Source organism: Pelophylax lessonae (genome assembly GCF_965119305.1).
Source record: "Pelophylax lessonae genome assembly, chromosome: 8".
NCBI lineage: Eukaryota > Metazoa > Chordata > Amphibia > Anura > Ranidae > Pelophylax > Pelophylax lessonae.
In genome coordinates, this window is record NC_138775.1 from 69,805,553 (window position 1) to 69,829,198 (window position 23,646).

A 23,646-nucleotide genomic window follows, 5' to 3' on the forward strand; every position below is an offset into this window, starting at 1 on the left:
GCTGGGAACAAAAATAGCCCTGCACGGCCATGCATATAATCGGGCCATGTGAATGGGGACTTAAAACCAAATTTTACACAATCAGTAGATGTAAATCTATATCAAAACGAAAGGAAACGGTACATAATCTACTGGTGGAATAAAGTGTAAAGTATATGTAAAGCCAAACATTTTTCTTTTTGGATAGAGTAGAGAATAGGTTGAGATCCTGTTAGTCTTTGTCTCATTGGGGAAATAATCCACACAACCTGTCCCAGAAACACAGCAGGAAGTGAAAGGAGGTCTCCAGAGCAACTGGAAATCCCCTCCTAGACAGTTGTCACCAGCACAGCTTTTCCCAGTGGAAGATTTCTCCTGTTCTGTGAAGACTCAAAAATGTTGGATTTCTCAACCAGAGTCAGTGGTCCCCAGGACCAGTAGGTCAGGTGAATCTATGAGCTGCTTAAGTACTTTATCCCATTATCTAAATATTCCTTTAGGCCTTGTTCCCACCAGCCCACATAATAAAAGGAGTGCACGCTGGTAGACGTTGTGTAGTGGCGGTGTAATCCATCATTACAACACATCACACGGTTTATTTTTGTTTTCTAACTTTATTGAAGTGTCATAAATTGGCATGTCATTTAACTGAATGCACTGCAGCACATTGCCAGGTGCTGCGGCCACACGTAGTGGAGTGAGTTGTAGTGTGCAAAAATGCTTACATGCTGCATTTTTAGTCGGCGCACAATTGTTTTATGTGTGCCTTTGTGTTTAGCCTGTGTTGATTTGTGCAGATCAACGCATCTGAATCGATATGGTGTGACAAGCCCTAAATCACTGTATTTGTGTTATTGCAAAAACCTTTAAGATTCTTTCTCAACTCTCAGACCGCATTGAAAACAGGAAGAGGAACGTTTGGTTGCTACAGGCAAGACAGACTGATGAAATTCAGACAAATTGACAAATGCTACAACAGTGATTAATACAGCGCAGTCTGTTCTGGGTGTATTTCTCAATCAGACCAGCAGGTGGCTGTAGTTGTTTAATAATTTCATGGTTATATAGGGACGGAGCGATGAATAGATTGGTGACATTCTGTTACTTTGGATTACAGTGTAGTATTTTTGTAGGGTAAAAAAAAGAGAAATTGCTTTTAATTAATTTCCTTAATTTGGAAATTATCTGGTTTATCCTTTGTTCTAAGGTGAATCTATCACATCCTATCCTGGAGAGGCCACAGCATCCCACGAGCGCTGTTCAGATGTGCATTAAATTGTGGAGTTAAGCCTTCCCTCTGTCGCCTTACAACACAGTGTTAGAGCCTTAGAAACCAATAGGGTATAGGATTGTAAAGTAGGGTGACCAGACGTCCCCGGTTTCCGGTCTGTCCGCTTTTGTCCCCGGATTGCAGGGGTGGCGCTAGGTGCAGGGCCGATCCTGGGCAGGTGCGGAGGTAGAGGGGGCGGTCCGTCCCGGAAGGCACACACTGGGGGGGGGGGTGTCAGGCCGGCGTTGCCCACTGTGTCAGCTTCAATTTGAATCGCTGGATGCCCGCCGTCACACAAAGTCCGCCTCCTGGTTTGGGTTTTTTGATAGACAGCACAATTGTCCAATGCCAGGACATGTGCTGTCTATCATAGGTAGGAGCTGATCCAGAAGGCGGGACTTGTGTGACGGCGGGCACCCGGCGATTCAAATTAAAGCTGACACAGCGGGCGTTGCCCCGTGTGATGATCCGGCCGGCTCTATTCTTCTCTTCTCTCTGATTCCCTGCACTGGTGAGGCTGCATTGCTGTGCTCTGGTAAGGCTGCATTGGATGGGCACTGATGAGGCTGCATTGCTAGGCACTGGTGAGGCTGCATTGGATGGGCACTGATAAGGCTGCGCTAATGGGCACTGATCAGGCTGCATAGATGTGCACTGATCAGGCTGCATAGATGTGCACTGATCAGGCTGCTTTGATGGGCACTGGTAAGGCTGCATTGGGTGGGCACTGGTGAGGCTGCATTGGATGGGCATTGGTTAGGCTGCACTGCTGGGCACTGGTGAGGCTGCATTGATGGGCACTGGTGAGGCTGCATTGATGGGCACTGGTGAGGCTGCATTGATGGGCACTGGTGAGGCTCCATTGATGGGCACTAGTGAGGCTGCATTCTTTATGTAGCACGCTCCTGACCGCTACTTAGCCCTGCATTCTTTATGTAATGCACTTCTGAACTCTGCACTCTGTTTTTTTCTATTTTATCTTCATAAAATTTGGTAGTCCTATGTGAAAAAATTCTAAGTATCCTTTTTTTTTTTTTTTTTTTTTTATCTCATGGACGAACTGTGAGAAATAACGTATGTATCATACAATCATTCCATAAACACATCCCACATACACTGCATATATCATTGGAGGAAGATATGCTTATAAAATGGTTTACCATTTGCCGATAAAAAAAAAAAATATATATGTCCCCGGGTTTCATTTTAAAAATCTGGTCACCTTATTGTAAAGTGTTGGAAGAATTTTGAATTTGGTCATGAGAAAAATAATGGGAGGCTAGAACTGCCCTCCTGAAAATGCTAGTGTAGCACCCTCCTAGAGATAGAGTATAGTTTTTAATCCTGTCTGCTTACCAGAGGGATTGCAGGTAAATCTATATTGTTCTCTGCCTACCAGAGAGCAGGATCTGTTAGTAAGGTCTGCTCACTGTGCTCAAGTGCAACTCATTCTATCTGCAGAGTGTTTCACACTGATCCAATAGGGAGGCATGTTGGACAGTGGGAGGAAACCTGAAAAATGAGTGCACAGGTATTTGATACAGCCCTGGTAATTTGGCAGAAGAAAGTGCCTCGTTGCATGCTGGGATACTGTATAAATGGCAGGAGCACATGTGCTGGGGGTCTTTCGGCTGGATAGCGGAGTCCCGGAGGGAGGGGACAGATGCCTCCTCCTCTGTAGAGGTGCCATGCGGCCTCAGGTGGTTGACCTGAGGGCCTAAGGAGTGCTAGAGAGGAACTGAACCCAGAGATCCTGTGAAGCTGACTGAAAGGGGAGACACTAGAGGATTCTGCAGTACAGTGAGTCCAGATCTGTGTCAATGGGCCCTGACCTGAGGGGGGGCACCCCTGCAGCTAGAAGATTCAGTGGACAGGTGTCAGTAAAGGGGATGCTAGTGAGTGTCCTGAAGATAATATAGTTCACCAAGTCTATTGCTAGAGAGAAAAGAGCAAGGAGACTTAACCCTTTCCATACACATAGCAGTATGGTCAAAGCAGTCTGACTGCTTCCACAAGTAACCTGGTGAGGCCAAGTGAGAGTTGCAGCAGAATATCCTATACTTTTGCTATTGTGTATAACAGCCCTTCTCAACCAGGGTTCCTCCAGGGGAAGCTAGTGATTTCTAGAGCTGAAACTAATTCGGCTATCTGTAAGGGTGGCATTCTGACCACATAGTAAGGATTGCATTCTTTGTACTTACCACTAATATAAAGGATGTTTTTCCCAATGACTCCTGGTGGATTGGTTTCAGAAAAGGTTCTCTGAAACCTGAAAACTATTTTAGGGGTTCCCTTAGGCCACGTGTCAAACACAGGGCCTCTCTGTGCAGCCACAGCAGCCCCCTTGTCTCCTCCTCCCCTGGTCTCAGAATTAAGCAGACTCTGACAACTAATTCCAGTGCCCCTGCACTTTCTGATTTCCAGCTCTGCCCCTAGATTCCTCCCAGCCGCAGCACAAGATAAGGGGGTGCACTGTGATGTAAGGGAGGGTGAGGAATGATGATGGGGGGGGGGGCTGTGGACAACCAGTCTTATAGATGCATCCAGCCCTTTGCGGGCAACTGTAATGCTGATGTGGCCCGTGATTAAATTCAGTTTGACACCCCTGCTCTAGGGTAAAAGGTTGAGAAAGACTGGTGTAGATTGTATTAGCTGAGGATTACACCTTTGCATTGCAGTAACACACTACAGTGATTGCCACTAGCTTCTGTGCCCCGTGCCGAGCAGCTGCCCTGCTGCTTAGTGAACACAGGAGATTGCTCGCTTGGCACGGCTTCCATTCAGAGGACACTTTGCTTTTTCTCAATGAACGTAAAGCATTCTCTGATTATATGAGGTGGAAAGGCAAGGTAGTGATATCATGATTTCCAACTCCTCCAGTTGGAGAATACTTTACATTTGCAAAGCATTCTCTGAATGGCTACTGTGCCAAGCAATATAATATGTAGCAGGGCAGCCAGTTGGCACAGGACCTGGAAGCTAGTGATGATCACTGTAGTATTAATGCCTACTGCAGTGATTTTCAGCCTCTACAGGGATCAGCCAGGTATGGCACATACATACTGACAGTGGTCCAAGCTGGAAAGATATCTATACCTAAACGTCTACTTTAATGGGTTCGTTTCACGTATTTACAGCTGTGGCAGGCATCTTATTACAGCTGAGGCAATGTTCAGTTTGGTGGGCCTCTAGGGTGTTCTGACATAGCCAAGTCATGAGGTAATCTCATCCACACTGAGAGACGTGCCTCAGGGGGATGCTACCATTGTGTCTCAGTGATGTCACTACTATTAAAAACACACAGGTGTATTGTCTCCAAGGATCACACACTTGCTTTCGTTTTTTTGCCTATTACTAAAAACCGACAGACCCTGAGTGCTTTCAGGGCCTCCTAATACCTTTTACATCAACGTACCAGCCTTAGCTACACATTTTCCAAGCTCCCATGTCTAAAGTATACCTCCAACTCCCTTCTTTATTCCGGCATTGACTAGACTCATCGCCTTCCTGCTGGGAATTCAGCCTCAAGCAGAAAACACTTGGGTGAAGCTAAATACTATGTTACCACAGCTATTCATAGAACATCCCTGTTCATTCACACAGGTTTTCCTGTTGTTTTACTAGGAGGTATATGATGACACCGTTATGGATGGTGGCTGATGGGCTGTGAATAAATCACGTTTGATCTTTTGACCTTTTGCACTGTTGAGGTCTAATTATCAGCATCTGGCCATGTATCATCCTCAGTCAGACTAGCCTGTGGTGATCCATGGGATACAGCCTACTCTATTTTTGATATTTGAAGTGGGAAAGCTGTGTGAATTAGGTTGAAGGGATAAGTGTCCCAGGGGGGGAGCTCTGTTGGCTTTAGATTGATGAATGAAAAACAAAATCCGAGTCAGGCCTCTTCGAGCTGGGGGAAGGGTGCCTTCATCTGGCCGTGCTTTGAGCCTTTGAGGTGGAGGTGCAGCGTAAGTCTCCTGTTGCTAAGAGACAAGGTAGAAGCGCCCAAATCGCCCGCTGGTGTCCATTGTGAGTCAACAGGAGAGAAAACCGTAGGGCTAGAGGAATGGCAACACATCCTTTTAAACTGGGTGTTCAAAAAAAAAGTGTGAAGTTTGCTGATTCAACCTGAAATAAAGTCGATGTAAACCTCCAGATATGAACTATGAACAAAGCATATCCCACTATAGTGTGTACTGGTCTCAAATAAAAGCTCTAAAGCCCCATACACGATAGTCGTTTTTTCTGTTCAACCCCTGTTCAATGAACAAAAAAACTGACAGCTCTGGGGGACCCGCTGTACTAACTATCTGACGTTAGTACAGCAATCTCCACTGCTGTTCTATTGTGTTCTGACAGGAGATGCCCCCCTGCCAGAACATTCCGGTCTGCGGTCTCAGCCAATGGCTGCAAGGACTGATCGGGAGCTGGTCGACAGACCTTTTTTGATCATGCCCCTTCGACAGAAGCCGGCTTCTGTCAGACCAACTCCATTACACACGGGCTGAATGTTGGCTAGTTTCTATTGAACCAGTCGATGCTGTCTGACATTCGCCCCATATGTACTAGGCTTTAGTGTAATTTCTGTTTGCTGCTTTGTTTCTGTGCAGTCAGCATGAATCACTCCTCACTATTTTTCATGACACCAAGAGAAAAATGGTGACAGGGGAGGGACTTCCAGCTGATTGACAGCCTCAGCTCTGTTCCTGTGAGCTGTGTAAAGGGGGATGTGTCTCTTCCTTCCAATCAGCTGTCAGAGCTCTCCTCACTGAGCTCTGCAGAGTGTAACTTCAGCTCTCCGCTCCTTTTTTTTTTTTTTTTAACTCTTAGACAAGCTTTTAAATTCAGCACTTTGAACAGCTGCAAAAAAAGCGAAAACTGCAAAGATACATGTACAACTTTTATAAGAGGACTTGTTTCATCTCTCTGTATCACCTGAGGATAGTCCCTTTTACTTGATATATGTCAGCGTTTGCAACCACTTTAACATATATAGGTGGACTGTAATCATTCTTCACTGTTTAATAAAGCGGTCTGTAAACTATAGTAGAATTTTGTACAAAAATGTTTGTTTTTGGAACGCTTGTTTGATCTTCAAGTGGTTAGTGGTGTCAAATTAACATTGTTTTCAACCATAGTAAAAAATTGTTCTTGAACAAAATTCTGGGACCTCGTTCACACGGGCCTACTAGAGTGTACACCCATGCGAGGGCCATGTTTGCCCACATGGGTTTCATGCATCTCCATTCAGGCAGTCCCATTCATGTCAGTTGGGATGCACGGGCATACAGTGAGGGGAAAAAAGTATTTGATCCCCTGCTAATTTTGTTCGTTTGCCCACTGACAAAGAAATGATTAGTCTATAATTTTAATGGTAGGTTTAATTTAACAGTGAGAGACAGAATAACAAAAGAATCCAGAAAAACACATTTAAAAAAAGTTATAAATTGATTTGCATTTTAATGAGTGAAATAAATATTTGACCCCTTTGCAAAACATAACTTAGTACTTGGTGGTAAAACCCTTGTTGGCAATCAGAGGTCAGACGTTTCTTGTAGTTGGCCACCAGGTTTGCACATGCCTCAGAAGTGATTTTGTCCCACACCTCTTTACAGATCTGACTCCAAGTCAATAAGATTTTGCGGCTGACTTTTGTTCAGCCCACATATTTTCTATGGGATTAAGGTCTGGAGACTGGCTAGGCCACTCTAGGACCTTATTGTGCTTCTTCTTGAGCCACTTCTTTGTTGCCTTGGCCATGTGTTTTGGATTATTGTCATGCTGGAATACCATCCACTACCTATTTTCAATGTCCTGGCTGAGGGAAGGAGGTTCTCACCCAGGATTTGACGGTACATGGCCCCGTCCATTGTGTCTTTGATGCAGTAAAGTTGTCCTGTCCCCTTAGCAGAAAAACACCCCAAAGCATAATGTTTTCACCTCCATGTTTGATGGTGGGGATGGTGTTCTTGGGGTCATAGGCAGCATTCTTCCTTCCCCAAACACGGCGAGTTCAGTTGGTGCAAAAGAGCTTGATTTTGGTCTCATCTGCCCACAACACTTTAACCCAGTTCTCCTCTGAATCATTCAGATATTCATTAGCAAGCTTCAGACAGGCTTTTACATGTGCTTTCTTGATAGGGGGACCTTGCGTGCGCCTCAGGATTTCAGTCCTTTACGGCGTAGTGTGTTACCAATTGTTTTCTTGGTGACTATGAACCCAGCTGCCTTGAGATCATTGACAAGATTATCCCGTGTAGTTCTGGGCTAATTCCTCACTGTTGTCATGATCATTGAAATTCCACGAGGTGAGATCTTGCATGGAGCCCCAGACCTAGGGATTGACAGTGTTTTTGTGTTTCTTCCATTTTGCGAATAATCGCTCCAACTGTTGTCACCCTCTCACCGAGCTGCTTGGCGATGGTCTTGTAGACCATTCCAGCCTTGTGTAGGTCTACAATCTTGTTCCTGACATCCTTGGACAGCTATTTGGTCTTGGCCATGGTAGAGAGATTGGAATCTGATTGATTGCTTCTTTGGAAGGATGCCTTTTGTAAGGTAACAAGCTGAGATTAAGAGCGCTCCCTTTAAGAGAGTGCCAGCCAAAAGCAGAACTAAACTCTTATTACAGCCAAAGATGCTGCCATCTTGGTCTCTATATGATCTGCTGTTGTCATGGTGCTGCACATGTGATCAGTTGTAAAACCAGCCATATGGCTTGACAGTTCCATTGATAGCACAAGCAACTTTAACAGTTATCATTCATAGCATGCCTTGAATGTAACTGCTTTAGGGCTCTTTCACACGGGCGTTCCATATGTCCGTTTTTCATCCCATCCGTTTGCGGATGAAAAACTGACATAATGTATCTCTATGTAAATACGGATGTCATCGGATGATCATCCTCTGACATCCGTTTTTTGTCAGTTCAGTTCAGTTCAGTTCAGTTTTTTTGAACGGAGGAGAACCCTATTTTTTCTTCCTTTCAAAAAACGGAACTGAAGCAAAAACGGATGTCAGTGGTGTCATCCGCAGACATCCGTATTTACATAGACATGCATTATGTCAGTTTTTCATCCGCAAACGGATGGGATGAAAAACGGACATACGGACCAGATGACACAAGTGTCATCCGTGTCCGTTACAAGAAAAAAAAAAAAGGACCTGATCGGGCAAAAAAAAAGGAACGCCCGTGTGAAAGAGCCCTTGGGAAACCATTAAATTGATTGGTTAATTACAATTTAACAGCTTTCTTTCATTCGGTCTTCCCCTGCAGCTACATAAAATTTTATGTAAGGAGGTGAAGAAAATTACGCACTCATAGAAAAGAAGAGGGCTATGACATGCAAGGAAGGAGGGCTGTGCTAGGAATCTGACTCTTCCTGAAGTAGTTTAACATTCTAGAAGGTTCAAAGACACATTGCAAGTCAAAAATATATTTTATGGAAAGGAAAAATGTTGCAATAAACATTTAAATAATTCGATTTTTCTATGCTGTTAGCTGCTTTTTACCTGCCAGTGACAGACAGTGTTTCTGTAAGGCCCCATTCACACGAATGCGTTTTGTAGCTTGAAGCTCGAAGCTCCAAAATGCTGGAGGAGAAAAAAATCTATTTTGAGCGTTTACTAATAAATGGAAACGCATCATTCAAGTTTTTGTGCACATTTGTGTGATTTTCTGCTTAAATGAAAACATTTAAAAATACTAAAATAGTGACAATATATGAACAAATAAATGCAAAATAAATACAGAAATAACAAAAATCATCATAAATAATAAATAAAATACATTAATATGTAATAATACATAAATAATAATTAACCCCTAACCTTAAAAAATTATAAATTGAATATTATTATTATGATTGGTGATAGTAGTAGTATTATCACCCTAACAGAAAAAAGTAAAAAACAATATATAACCCTAATCCTAACCCTAACCCCAACTCCTAATCCTAACCCTATCCTAACCTTAACCACTTGCCGACCGCCGCACGACTATCTACGTCGGCGGTCAGCCCCTCACAGGCAAAGTGACGTAGGGCTACGTCACTAGCTTGTGAGGGTCTAGGGAGTGAGCGTGCGCCACCGGAGGCGCTCTCCCGCGTGGTCACGCCCCCCCCGCGCGTGTGACCGGCGGACCCGATGTCCGCCGGTCACTCTGCGATCGGCGGGGGAGAGGGAGAAAGTCAGGCGGCTTGTGTAAACAAGCTGCCTGTCATGCTCCCCTGTGTATGAAGGATGATCATACGGTTCTACTATGTAGAACCGTTGATCACTCTTCATACTTCTGAAGCCACAGCCAATCACAGTAGAAAGCACGCCCCTAGGGACACACATAGCCCCTCCCTTTAAAAAAAAAAGTTAACCCCTTCACTGCCAGTGTATTTTTACAGTAACAGTGCATATGTATAGCACTGATTACTGTAGAAATGTCACTGGTACCCCCAAAAGTGGCAAAAATGTCAGTCAAGGGTCCGATCTGTCCGCCGCAATGTCGCAGTACCACAAAAAAATCGCAGATCGCCGCCATTACGCGTTAAAAAAAAAAAAAACAACAAAAATGACAAAAATCTTTCCCTTTGTTAGTAAACGCGATAACTTTTTTTTTCTTTTTACCAAACATAGGTAGCATAAAACAAATTGGCCGAAAATGTTAAAAAATTTTGATTTTTACATTTTTTTGGGGGGGAATTTCATATAAAAAAATGTGAAAAATATTGCTATTTTTGCAAAATTTACGCTCTTTTTTTTGTTTATAGCGCGTGATCAAAAAATCGCACAGGTGATCAAATACCACCAAAAGAAAGCTCTGTTTGTGGGAAAAAAAGGACGCCAAAGTCGTTTAGATACAGCGTCGCACTACCGCGCAATTGTCCGTTAAAATCACGCAGTGCCGAATCGCAAAATACCCCCTGGGCAGGAAGGGGGTAAAATCTTCCGGGGCTTAAGTGGTTAACGCTAACCTCTTACCCTAACAAAAACAAAAATGTGTTTCCAGCACATTTGTAAGGTCAGGCACTAATGTTGGACAGAAGGCCTGGCTTGCAGTCTCCGCTCTAATTAATCCCAAAGGTGTTCTATTCGGTTGAGGTCAGGACTGTGCAGGCCAGTTAAGTTCTTCCACCTAAAACTCGCTCATCCATGTCTTTATGGACCTTGCTTTGTGCACTTTGTGGGGGAGTGAATACAATAATGTAGGTTCCCTCTTATATCAGTAACGCTCATCCCCCTTTACCTTAGTGTATTCACTCTGCGGAACCAGAGTCGTTCCCCCCCCCCCCCACATTCCTAGGGATCCTGGTGTTCCCCTTTTACGTCAGACTGCAGGATTTCCTCTTTACAGTGCACAAATCCTGTTGTAAAGGCAAGCTCTGATGTAAGGGGAAATGCTGCAGACCCTGATGTAAGTGGTCACCAGAACCCCCCTTACATCAGAGTTCCCCTTTAGATTATCTGCAGTGTTCCCCTTTAAGTTCCCTTGCACAGTAAGGGGGAATCCTGCAGACTCTTGTATATGGGAGAACTCTGTGCTGGAAAAATGTTTTTTGACTTTTGTTTAACTTAAACACATTGCTATAGCTTTAGCTAAATTTTTATAGCTTAAATATTATTTGAGTTGTTTAATACTGAAAACAGCCATTTTAGGTACTTTTTTACAGTGTCAGTAAAAATTGTGGCTCTGTCGGTAAATTTTTGGATTTTTGCCAGTAAAAAATTGGTGCGGTTTGTTAATTTCGGCATCCTGACAGTAAATTTCACTTCAGGGGGTTGGCAACACTGGCGCAGACAGCCCTTGCATGGGTGTATGCATTGACATGTGGCCACATGGACAAGGTCTTAAAAAATTAAATTTCAAAATATAAAGTTCAATATTTGGAATTAACCACTTCAGCCCCGGAAGGATTTGCCCCCTTTCTGACCAGGCCCTATTTTGCGATTCGGTACTGCATTACTTTAACGGACAATTGCGTGGTCGTGCGACGCTGTACCCAAAAGACCTTTATATCCTTTTTTTCCCCCACAAATAGAGCTTTCTTTTGGTGGTATTTGATCACCTGTGCGATTTTTAAATTTTTGCGCTATAAACAAAAAAACAGCGACAATTTTGAAAAAAAAAAAAACAAAACAATATTTTTCACATTCTGCTATATGACATTCCCAAAAAAAATGGATTTTTGTAAGAACTTACCGTAAAATCCTTTTCTCTTAAGCTCATTGACAGACGTAGTCTTCTTGATTCTCAAGAGCTGGGTTATGTTGTCTCCGCAGGAGTAGGACTAGGCAGAATGACAAAACGTTCTGGCTCCACCTTAGGGGCAGTCCCTGAGGGTATATCCTCCCTCTCTCTGCTACAGGGAATCAGTTCTGTTTAAAGCAGTACAGAGAATTTAACCCAACCCAACTCAATGATAGAGGGGCGGGTACTACGTCTGTCAATGAGCTTAAGAGAAAAGGATTTTACGGTAAGTTCTTACAAAAATCCATTTTTCTCTATCGCTCATTGACAGACGTAGTCTTCTTGATTCTCAAGAGCTGGGACATCCAGAAGCAGTGCCACAAATGAGGGGTGGGATTGACAAAATCAAATCCAATCTAGAAGGCCCAACCGGTGCCAAACTAGAAGTTTTAAAGGCTCATTATAAACAAAGAATGAGACTAAAGAAAAATTTTCCAACGGAAAAAACCCTCGAGGTAGACCACTGGTCTCCTCAAATTGCGGCCTGCAAAACCTTGCGGCCAAACGAGGCATCAGATGATGCCATTACATCAACTTTATAATGTTTAGTAAAGGTATGCACCGACGACCAGGTAGCCGCCTTGCACACCTGGACCACTGACGCCTGATGGCGAAAGGCCCAAGACGCACTAAGTGCCCGAGTGGAGTGCGCCTTAACAGGGAACGGGGGCTCCCGACCCTTAATAGAATAAGCCTGTACTACCGTCTGTCTGATCCATCTGGAAATGGTCGCGGCAGATGCAGGCAACCCCTTTTTGGGTCCATCTGGGATCACAAAAAGTGAATCCGTCTTGCGAAACGAGTCTGTCGTTTTCAAGTATACCCTGATCGCCCGGACCACATCCAAGGAGTGTAACGCAAACTCCCGAGGATGACTGGGCTTAGGACACAGGGAAGGTAATACAATTTCTTCATTCAGATGAAATTCTGAAACCACTTTTGGTAGGAAGGATGGATTCGGACGAAGAACCACCTTATCTCTATGAACCACCAGATATGGTGAACGACAAGATAATGCGGCCAGTTCTGACACCCTGCGTGCAGAAGTAATAGCCACCAAGAAGGCCACCTTCTGGGACAACGTGGGTAGAGGAATCTCCCTAATATCTTCAAAGGGAGGTTTCTGAAGAACCGACAACACTAAATTAAGATCCCAGGGGGGTAACGGCGCGTGCACTGGCGGAGCCAGATGTCGCACCCCCTGGATGAAATTCCGCACCAAGGAATGAGTAGCCAAAGGCTTCTGAAAGAAGATGGCTAATGCTGAGACCTGACCCTTGATAGTACTCAAGGCCAGTTTCTGCTCAACCCCTTGTTGCAGAAAAGCCAATATTCAACTAATCGAATAAGACCGAGGACGGAACCCCAAAAGTTCACACCATGCAATGTAGGACTTCCATGTGCGATGATAAATCTTTCTGGAAGTCGCTTTCCTTGCTTCAACTAGAGTAGGAATAACTGAAGCTGACAAACCTTTGTCCTTCAGCACCTGGGTCTCAATAGCCAGGCCGTTAAAGCCAGCGATCGTAAAGCAGGATGGAAGATCGGTCCCTGAGACAGTAGATCCTCCCTGAGAGGAAGTCTCCACGGGACGTCCGCCACCAGTCTGACCATGTCGGCGTACCAAGCTCGACGAGGCCAGTCCGGAGCTACCAGGATTACTGGGATTCCTTCCTCCTCTATTCTGCGAAGAAGTCTTGGCAGTAACGCGAGAGGAGGGAAGGCATATATTAGCTGGTATTGCCCCCACGGGCGATCAGTGCGTCTGCGGTTTCTGCTAGAGGATCGCGGGAGCGAGCCACGAATCTCTGAACTTTCCTGTTGAATCGTCATGCCAACAGATCCACATCCGGGGTGCCCCACCGTAGGCACAACTGGTGAAAAACGTCTGGATGGAGGGACCATTCCCCCTGATCCAGGGTCTGACGGCTGAGATAATCTGCCTGCCAATTCTCCACCCCCGGAATGAACACCGCAGAGATTGCTGGAACAAATCGTTCCGCCCAGCGAAGAATGCAAGCCACTTCTTTGGCCGCTCGGGCACTCTTGGTGCCCCCCTGGTGATTGACATAAGCCACGGCCGTGGCATTGTCCGACTGGATCCGAACCGAGCTGCCCTGGAGCTGCTCGGTCCAGTGAATCAGACAAAGTCTGATCGCTCTCAGTTCCAATACATTTATCGGTAACCTGGATTCTTCCGGGGACCAAAGTCCCTGGACAGATAACTGACCGAGAATTCCTCCCCATCCGGATAGACTGGCATCCGTGGTCACTGTCGTCCAATATATTGGCAGAAATTACTTTCCCTGGCTGAGCATCGGAGACCGAAGCCACCATACCAGAGACTCTCTGGTATGTTTGCTCAATCGGATCTGATTGTCCAGGGATTCCGGATTCCGATTCCATCTGAGAAGAATCTCTTGCTGAAGAATTCGGGTATGGGACTGGGCAAATGGGACTGCTTCGAACGAAGCCACCATCAACCCCAGAACCCTCATGCAAGTCCGAAGGGAAGACCAGCTGTTGGACAGTAACAACTGGACTGCAGATTGAATCTTTCGGAGTTTCCCTACCGGAAGAAAAACTCTTGTCCTGACTGTGTCTAGAATTAGACCCAGATATTCGAGCCTCTGGGTGGGAACCAGAAATGACTTTTGCTGGTTCACCAGCCACCCGAATTCCTGTAAAGAAATCATAGTAATTTCTATGTTTTGTAGCAAGGTCTGAGGAGACTCTGCATGAAGCAGAAGATCGTCTAGGTAACCTAGAATCGATATACCTCTTTGGCGCAGAAGTGCCAACATTGGGGCCAACACCTTTGTGAAGACCCGCGGAGCCGTGGCGAGACCGAAAGGTAACGCCACAAACTGATAGTGGTTCTCCTCTACGGAAAAGCGTAGAAAACGCTGATGTCCTGCGAAAATGGGAATGTGAAGATAGGCGTCCTTGATGTCTATGGACGCTAGGACATCCCCTGGATGCAGGAAGGCTGCTACCGTGCGAATGGACTCCATTCTGAATCTTCTTATGTTGACGAAAGAATTGAGTGCTCTTAAGTCCAGAATTGGACGCACTTTGCCCTCTTTCCTGGGTATTGTAAACAGGTTTGAATAAAACCCTTGAAACCGTTCTGTCCAAGGAACGTGGACTACCACTCCTTGTTGTAGTAAATCTGTGACTGCTCTCCGCAGATCTTCTAAACGATCTGCGGATAGTCGGATATTGGAAGGGAAGAATCGCGCCGGTGGGAGAGATCGAAACTCAATCTTGTACCCTGACCTTATGACTTCGCAAACCCATTTGTCCGGGATTCTGGAAAGCCATGGATCCGGGAACCGGCGAAGACGTCCCCCCACCCCAGTTATGGGTGGGGGCGCACCTTCAGGCTTTGGATGGTTTATCTTCAGGTCTGGAGGGGGCGGGCTTTTGCTTGCCCGACCAACGACCCCTGACGCCTCCTGCAGGAGCTTTGGAGGACTTAGTTTTTTCACCCGCTGGACGAAAAAACCTCTTGTGAGCAGAAAAAGAAGGCCCTCGTCTTTGACGAGTTCCTCTACCTTTAAAATTTTGCGGTAAAAAGGTGCTTTTTCCACCGGTGAGATCCTTAATGATCTCATCTAAGTTGGCTCCAAATAGACGCTCTCCTGAAAAGGGGATATTAGCCAATGCTTTTTTGGAACCTTGGTCGGCTAACCAACCTTTTAGCCACAGTGTACGCCTGAGAACCACTGCTGAGACTGATGCTCGCGCCATTAATGGAGTGGCGTCTAACGCCGCATCACATACAAACTGTAACCCCTGTATCATTTGTTCCAACAAATCTGATACCGCCTGAGGGACTTCTTCTAAGTCCCGGCGTAACCACTTGGTCCATTCAGTTACAGCCTGCGAAACCAGACCAATAGCAATTATTGGTCTGAAAGCTGATCCAATCAAGGAAAACATGGTGCGAGACATAGCTTCTATCTTGCGATCCACTGGATCTTTAAAAGACGGAGCGTCTTCTAAAGGAATAACCGTGGCTTTATTCAATCTAGCAATAGGTGAATCCACCACAGGTGGTTCTGTCCATTTCTTAATAAGGGTTTCCTCAAACGGATAACGCCTGTCAATGCGTTTAGAAATATTAAAAGTGCGTTTTGGCAGACGCCATTCTTCTTCGATTGGATTGCCAAAACATTTGGGCAATGGAAAAACCTTCGCCACTTTGATGCGCTTTTTAGTCCCAAAAGGGATCTCAGTTTCAGCTATTTCTGATGGAATACCCTGTAACCTTAAAGTCTCTTGAACAGATACAATGAGTGCGTTTACCAACGCTTCCTCTCGGGCTATGGCGGATGCCGAAACATCCTTCTCACTGTCTGAAGAGACAGGACCCGAGACACCAATACCAGATGAAGTACCTGCAACTGCAGAAATAGGCTCAGAGTCTGAATCCGAGGTTTCAGATAATAAGGGGTTAGGCGGGGGTCGCTTTCTTGCGCCCTGTCCCTGACAAGCCACTTCCACCCGGGACACAAAAGTTTCCATAATAGCTGACAAAGATTCAATTGTCAATGTGGTGCTGGAGGATCCCGCAGACCCCTCGAGGGGATCCGGAGGAGATACATGAGTGGCAGGGTCCATGTTAATACAGGACACCTTTGCCAGCAAAACAAAAAAACTTTTTCTTTTTTTTTTTTTTTTTTTGTGTGTCTCCCCCTAGCGCAATAGCGCCCCTCAGAGTACCTGCTTCTCGATCCCAGAGAGAGAGAGAGGGACCCCCAGGGCTCACCAACCGATGCAGTGCAGTTTCCAACAAACTGCAGTCAGCGTCTGTCTACACAGACTGGAAGGAGCTGTTTGCTTTTTCCCGGGCAGAAGGCGTGGCTCCGCCCCCTGTGTACGCCTTCCGGCGTTCCCAGCTCTCCACGAGGTAGCTGGGCTCACAAAACATGGCCGCCCCCATAGAAGAGACATAAGACTCCAAAAACATGGCGGCCGGCGTGACCTGAGGACATACATGCATTCGGTCTACGGCAAAATGGCGGCGGACCGCCGATATCGTCTTCCCAGCACATCCACCTGCACTCTGCTAAGAGGTGACATATGGATCTACAGAGATACACTGCACATAAGGTAGGATTATACCTCCTATGTCTGCTGTAATGTTACAGTCTGCTGGGTAGAGTGTTAGCTCTTGAACCAAGTCCACTTCCCACAAACACATGCTGTATTACAAGGGGGACTTGTAAGTATCAGATATATACTGACCATATATGGAGGGGCCCATAATATATACTGCCTCATAATGAGGAAAAAAGGGAACGTTTACTCACCATACCGAACCGACAGGCACCCTCTCTTCACAATACCCTCTCCACCGGGGTGGGGGTTTGTGGACGCCTCGACTCTCTGGTACCTGGCGTCCAAGCGAGACTTTTAACTCGCAAAGTCAGTCCCTTTACTGGGACTCCGTCGCGGCCGACCCAGCGCACTGGTCTGCACGCGTAGGCAGAAACCGGGGTGACCACTGGATCTCAACATCCAGCCCGTCGCCCGGCCCCGCATACTTACTTGAATATGTCGCGGCCGACCAAGCGCAATGCCATGGTCTGCGCGCGCTCGTAGGCCGGCTGGGGTGACCACAAGTGTCGCCCAGTCCGGCATTTTTGCTTGAAGATCTCACAGGAAAAAACACTGGAGAAAAACTACCTAAAAAATGTCTTTTTCTTAAAGAAAAAAAGTCTTGCCAGGACCAAAAGATCCCAGCAAGGAACTTAGGTCCTTACTCCTGACTAGACAGAAAAAAACTGATTCCCTGTAGCAGAGAGAGGGAGGATATACCCTCAGGGACTGCCCCTAAGGTGGAGCCAGAACGTTTTGTCATTCTGCCTAGTCCTACTCCTGCGGAGACAACATAACCCAGCTCTTGAGAATCAAGAAGACTACGTCTGTCAATGAGCGATAGAGAAAAGAATTTAAAAATCAAAATTTTTAACATTTTAGGCCAATTTGTTTTCTGCTACAAATTTTTGGTAAAAAAAAACACAATAACTGATTTATGACTTATAATGACTATGGTAAAGATATATGTCAGAATATGTGAGAGAAAAAAAAGGAGGAAAAGGTAAGTAGGGAAAGCTTGGGGGGGGGGGGGGGGCAGGGGGGCAGCCACAACTCTACATAGCTGGTAATGCTGAAGGTCCCAACTTCACCTTGAGATAATTTTTCATCAACTGTTTGTTTAATTGTGATATTCATGGATGAAACACGGTTTTTACTTACACATGTGGGTTCTGAAAAAGCAGGAGATGATGCAAGCAGGCAACCCAGACCAAAGAAATAATTCATTGGCAAAGTTAGAATTTTTATAACCAATTTATATTTCTTCTGAAAATATACGGGTAATGCTGAATGATTATGCCCAGTATTTCTTTTTAAAGCAAACACTGGTAGTTCAGACTGGCTGTCTATGGCTTGCTTTATATTTCCTGCATTTCCTGGCTCTGCTCCCAAAACACTAGATTCTGGCACTGGTAGATCTGGGCAAGGAAAATCCCAGCTCAGGAGGAAACAAGGGGTTAAACTTACAGTAGATGATAACTGTTGGGATGAGTGTTACTAGGAGGGTGGGTGTAGGGGTTAATTTACACCTCGGTGTTTCTCATGCAGTGCAGCTTAAGTGTTGCGTGTCTTACATGTGTTGGCTTCATCCCTAGATAACGTGCATGTTATTGGAAATTGCACTTATGATTTTGCAGGCAGAATTATTTTCAGCGCCTGCAACACACCAAACCCTAACAGCCATAATGTTAGGGTTACAGGAAAGGTTATTATTAGGATGGTGTAGGGTAAAGTATTGCTTAAAACAACCAGTGACCAGATTCTGGCTTTAAATGGTCGTGTACCCATTTTCTCCCAGCTATGCAGCCCTAAATTGGCCATACATACACTATATATTGTGATAAGTGTTGGGATGCCTGCCTTTACATAAACTTTATTGGCATCCCAGTCTTAGTCTGAAGGGGTCAATATTGAACCCTACTGACCTGTGTATATGCAGTAGGGCCTTAAGGTGGAACAAAAGTTCCACTGTCACAAACTGCAAGCAGACAGGATCTATATTGCAGAAAAGACATGCAGTGTGTCTTCTGCAATAAAATATACCTTGTGCAGTAGTGACAGCGCCCAATCAAATAACGTGCATAAATAGTCCAAATTAAAGTCCTGCCCCTTTATTGTGTAAATTACACAAAAACATCCATAATAAACCTAAAAAAGGCGCTGTTTAAAAAATGACATATATATATATATATATATATATATATATATATATATATATAATATATGAATGTGCTGATTTATAATGTATCCTGTGGCATAGACCACAAAGATAAATAGATGTGAGTCAGTGAGGTGCCTCTCTTTAATATATAATATATATATATATATATATATATATATATATATATATATATATATACTGTGTGTGTGTGTGTATATATATATATATATATATATATATATATATATATATATATATATATATATATATATATATATATAATAGCACATTAAATATCATCAAATAAGTGCCTCTAATACGTGAATAGCTCAATCCATATAATTTAGTTGATAGATAAATTAGAATACATAAATAAATCTCATAAAGTAGATAAATGGAACAAATAAGTGGATACAGTGCATATCAAAATGAAAGTGCTGAGTGCATATATGAGATAGTCCAATCTTTCAGTGTCCAAAGTAATATCAAATATTGAAGTGAGAGTGATGGCTATTGAACTCCCCATACCATAGAAGAGAATAGTGGAATAGTTTTCAAACAGTGGGTAACAATAAATGATATATACTCACCAGATCGCTTCAGGCCTCAAGGACCTATAACACTTAATAGAAACCAATGGCTGGTAGTACTTCACCCATGGATGTCTCCCACACTCCAATGATATCAGCAAGATATGAACGCAAAATTATACAATATATGATGCAAACCAATGTTTAGTATCGAATCTCCCTGGGATCTTTCCACACTCCAAAATTATGAACGCTATATGGACACAAAAAAAAACATATATAGTGTAATACCGTATTATTGAGCCCAAAAACAGAGTAAAACAATGTAAATATGCTTACATTTAAAAGTTATGACACAGGAGGGTACAATCCATCTGTTCTATAGCACCTATTGTATGTAGAATCATAGTCAATACCCCTGCCTGCCCCTATAGACATAAGATTGCTGCCTAATATGCCCTTAGAAAAATTGGATCAAGAGATTGTCATCCCATGTCTATGGTCTACTTAACTGAAAAAAGTTTTAAGAGCAATTCATCATGATTAAAGTGTACGGCGAAACAGAAGTTTGATAGAATTTACTGAACCCGGATGTGCGTGATGTACAACATCAAAGAACAATTTTAGGATTATTTTCAATTTGTAGGTATTACAGGATCCTGAGTAATATGATACGACTGTCACAAGTTATCTGGCTAGACTGGAGCTAATGAATAGTACTTGCGTAGGTCAGGTAATAATAGGACTTCTAGGATTTGAACATTGTTAAACTTTCAGTGCGAAATAGAAATACATTTTTATTATTACAGGTCAAGAATTGTGAACTTTGAGGCCTCCATTGACCTTGCTACATATTGAGTCAAAACTCTTTCAGTTTGAAACACACATTGCGTCCATTGTTTGACATGGTTTTGTTTGCCTGAACTTTGAGATGAGAAGCTGTGTCATCTGCCCCACAAGGAAAATGTGTTTGACAAACTTTTAAATACAATACTCAGAAAGACAGATAAATAAATCGCTTATCACAGGTGGATCGGCCTTTGGGGGAAAAGGTTTACATAAGACATCCTTCCCCTGGTCTTGAAACACGAAAAACCAGAGAGGTCGTAAAACTTTATGTTCAGGCCATGACTCACACAATGGGCGAAACTCAATTTCAGGATAACACCTGTGTTCAACCATACACAATGCAAGTAAACTATTGTTTCCACCCTGAGAAGACAAACAAAACTGTCTGGACAAAGACGAGAATCTGTCATTTATTTACCTAAACACAAACAGGGGGATAAAGTTGTTGAAATCTACACGGAGTCACATAAACATTGTCACTTAGATTGATGAGAACTGCAAATCTCAAAATGAATTTCAGAAAATCATAAATTGATATCTCTGCCCCATCATATACAAAAGGTGTTTTGGAACTATGATGTTATGACAACCTCCTACTGAGAAGTACATTATATTCTATCATATAGTAGTGTCAAATGGTCAGAAATTTCACCCATATTTTATCATCCAGTCCAAATCATAAATGTACTGTTGTTAACATAGTAATCCCTTAAATGGATAATACTCTAATTGGAAACAAACCATGTATAGAAAAAGTTACATATACAAGCTGTTGTGTATCAATATATATAACTGTATATGTATCTATACAATTCTTACTGCTACTAATTGAAGTCTTGGGTTAAAAAGTAAAGTCCAATATATATATTACATAAGATATATTAAATATTAGAATAGTGTTACCAAGATTAATCTTTATTCAGATACCTGGTGGATTAAATGGACGTCATAGATGAGAGCATGATTACATTTTATGTTTTTTTTATAATAGTCTTAAATGGAGAAATTTTAATTAATTTTAATATACTGGTTAACCAAGAGGTGTCACCCTATGACATCACCAGTTAATGAATAAGATGTTCCAACCAATAGGAATAATGTTCCTCCCACTGGGTTTGGCTTATGATAATTTTTACTGCCCTTTTGTTCAACACAAAATAAAAAGAAACCAGAGATGTAATAAGAGAACACAACACAACAGACACACACAAGACACAAGACACATCACACTTACAACATACACACTACTAACAGCCATGCATAGACTCATCTACACAGACGCCATCTTGGTCCACCCTGTATCTGAACCTTTGAGGGACGCCAAAAGAAGCTCCTCCCTAATTGGCCACCATCTTGGAAATGCAGCCATCTTAAAGGAACCTGGTAACTACTATTCTAAGCTAAGCGGCCATTTTAAATATGGTAATTATGCCTTGCTGTTATTTGATTATTATTCAATATTGTTATGTACTTCCTTAAATGTTTTACATTTCCTATTTAAAGGGTAACGAAAGTACAATCCCAGCCGTATAAACCATATGTAGATTTTTCTCTAAAGAGATGATTTTTGTTTTTATAACATTTTTTAATATCAGATTAAGCGCATTATTTGCAATTTTACGTCTTCCGTTTTGCATGGCTTATTCTCACTTCATCTGCAGTGGAATGACTTTCGGCCATGTGATTCGCAGACTATTGTGGTCTGATTATATAGAATATTAATGTATGGTTCATACTACACCTGGGAAAAACATAATCTTGTTTTATTTTACTTCATCGTTTAGCTAAATATCACATTGCATTTATCGTTTTAAGTTGGTATTTTATGTAAGGTTATCTCTTTGTGTCACTCAAGTATGATCATTTATGGTGAAAATATGTCTTGCGAATAAATATTCTTATATATATATTCCCTACTGTAGACTGCTTCACTAAGATTGGTATATGCTTTTAAAAAGAAATTAACTGATATAAAAAAAAGAACTTGGGAAAATTGCGTGGTATACTATGAGTGTCTGAACAAAATTAATTGGGTTTTTTTTCTTAGATATTAAATTATTTGCCGTAATCGGCTGGAGGCACTGCGTCATAATTCTATTGATAGTTCAGACACCGCCTTTTAGTAATAAATTAAAAATAGTCAAATTTTATACCAAAACGCACAACAACATGTGACTTGCATGTGAGAACATAAGCAAGGACTTTAATGAACTGTTCTTCCACCAGAAGGACTCTGTAGTCCATAAGCTGATTGGTCGCAATGAATAACAATGACGCTTGTAACTCTAACAGACTGTAACCTTTGATTAATTCTGAAGATAAGTATTAATGTACGATGAGCTGAACAATATTCACAGCACGCAGCCTGTTCCCTAGGAAATGCATACTAGTAGATCTCAACTGCTTTTTTTATGCACCCGCTTTGACATACGATATTTATCAAGTACCCTTGGTGTGTCTTGGTTTATACCAGATATCCCTTCCCCAAAAGCCTTATCTATGCAATGGGCCAGGTCTTTAGTTGGCTGGGACCTCCAGATGCTGCATGCAGGCAGCCCATTCATGTCTATGGGGAAGCTGTGGCTGCAGGCAGCCCATTCATGTCTATGGGGAAGCTGTGGCTGCAGGCAGCCCATTCATGTCTATGGGGAAGCTGTGGCTGCAGGCAGCCCATTCATGTCTATGGAGAAGCTGTGGCTGAATGGAACCAGGTGCTTGTCCAAATTTGACAGCCCCGAGTTTGAGGTTTGGAGACACGCCCCCAAACCGTTGTTCAAGGCCTCATTCACACCCTATTTACCTGCCAGGAATGCACAGGATTTCCTTGCAGCCACATGCAGGCAGCCTGTTCAGACTGATGACAGGTGGACAGCTGCAAGGATCCACGTGCATCCCTGACAGTACATCTGTGTGGGACCAATTACAGATCAGAAGGCAGTCTGCCTGTTGGTCCCACATGGGTGAAGATGGTCCTCTACATGGGTGTACAGATCAATACACGGCCAAATTTGAATGGTGCCAAATTGGAACAAGCGACTGTGTACGTGCAGCTGCTGCTTTCCTATAGGCATGAATTGGCTGTCTGCTTTCAGCACCTAGCATCCTCTAGATCTTCTACATATGGATCGGTGTGTTCCCAGACAAGTATTTTCTCTGTGTATAATATGCAAGATGAGTCATGTAGATGGTTTTGTACATTTTAAAGTTTTAAGCTAAAAAAAGTAAGAATATTTTGACCAACAGCATGTTTAAAGTACACCTAGGTGTACATTCACTAAATTACCAAAAGTATTGGGATGCTTGCTTTTATGCTCACATGAACTTTAGTGGCTAGTCTTAGTCTGTAGGGTTCAATGTTGAGTTGGCCCATCCTTTGCATGTATAACCGCTTCAACTCTTCTGGATAGGCTGTCCACAAAGTTTAGGAGTGTGTATGGGAATGTTTGACCATTCTTCCAGAAGTGCATTTGTGAGGTCAGGCACTGATGTGGACGAGTAGGCCTGGCTC

General features: G+C 43.3%; 1 protein-coding gene across 1 annotated transcript in view; it reads left to right on the forward strand.

The window, feature by feature from the left end:
- Positions 1–23,646, forward strand: part of FGD3 (FYVE, RhoGEF and PH domain containing 3) — a 429,081-nt gene that overhangs the window by 88,946 nt on the left and 316,489 nt on the right. The gene's annotated exons all lie outside the window — the stretch shown is intronic.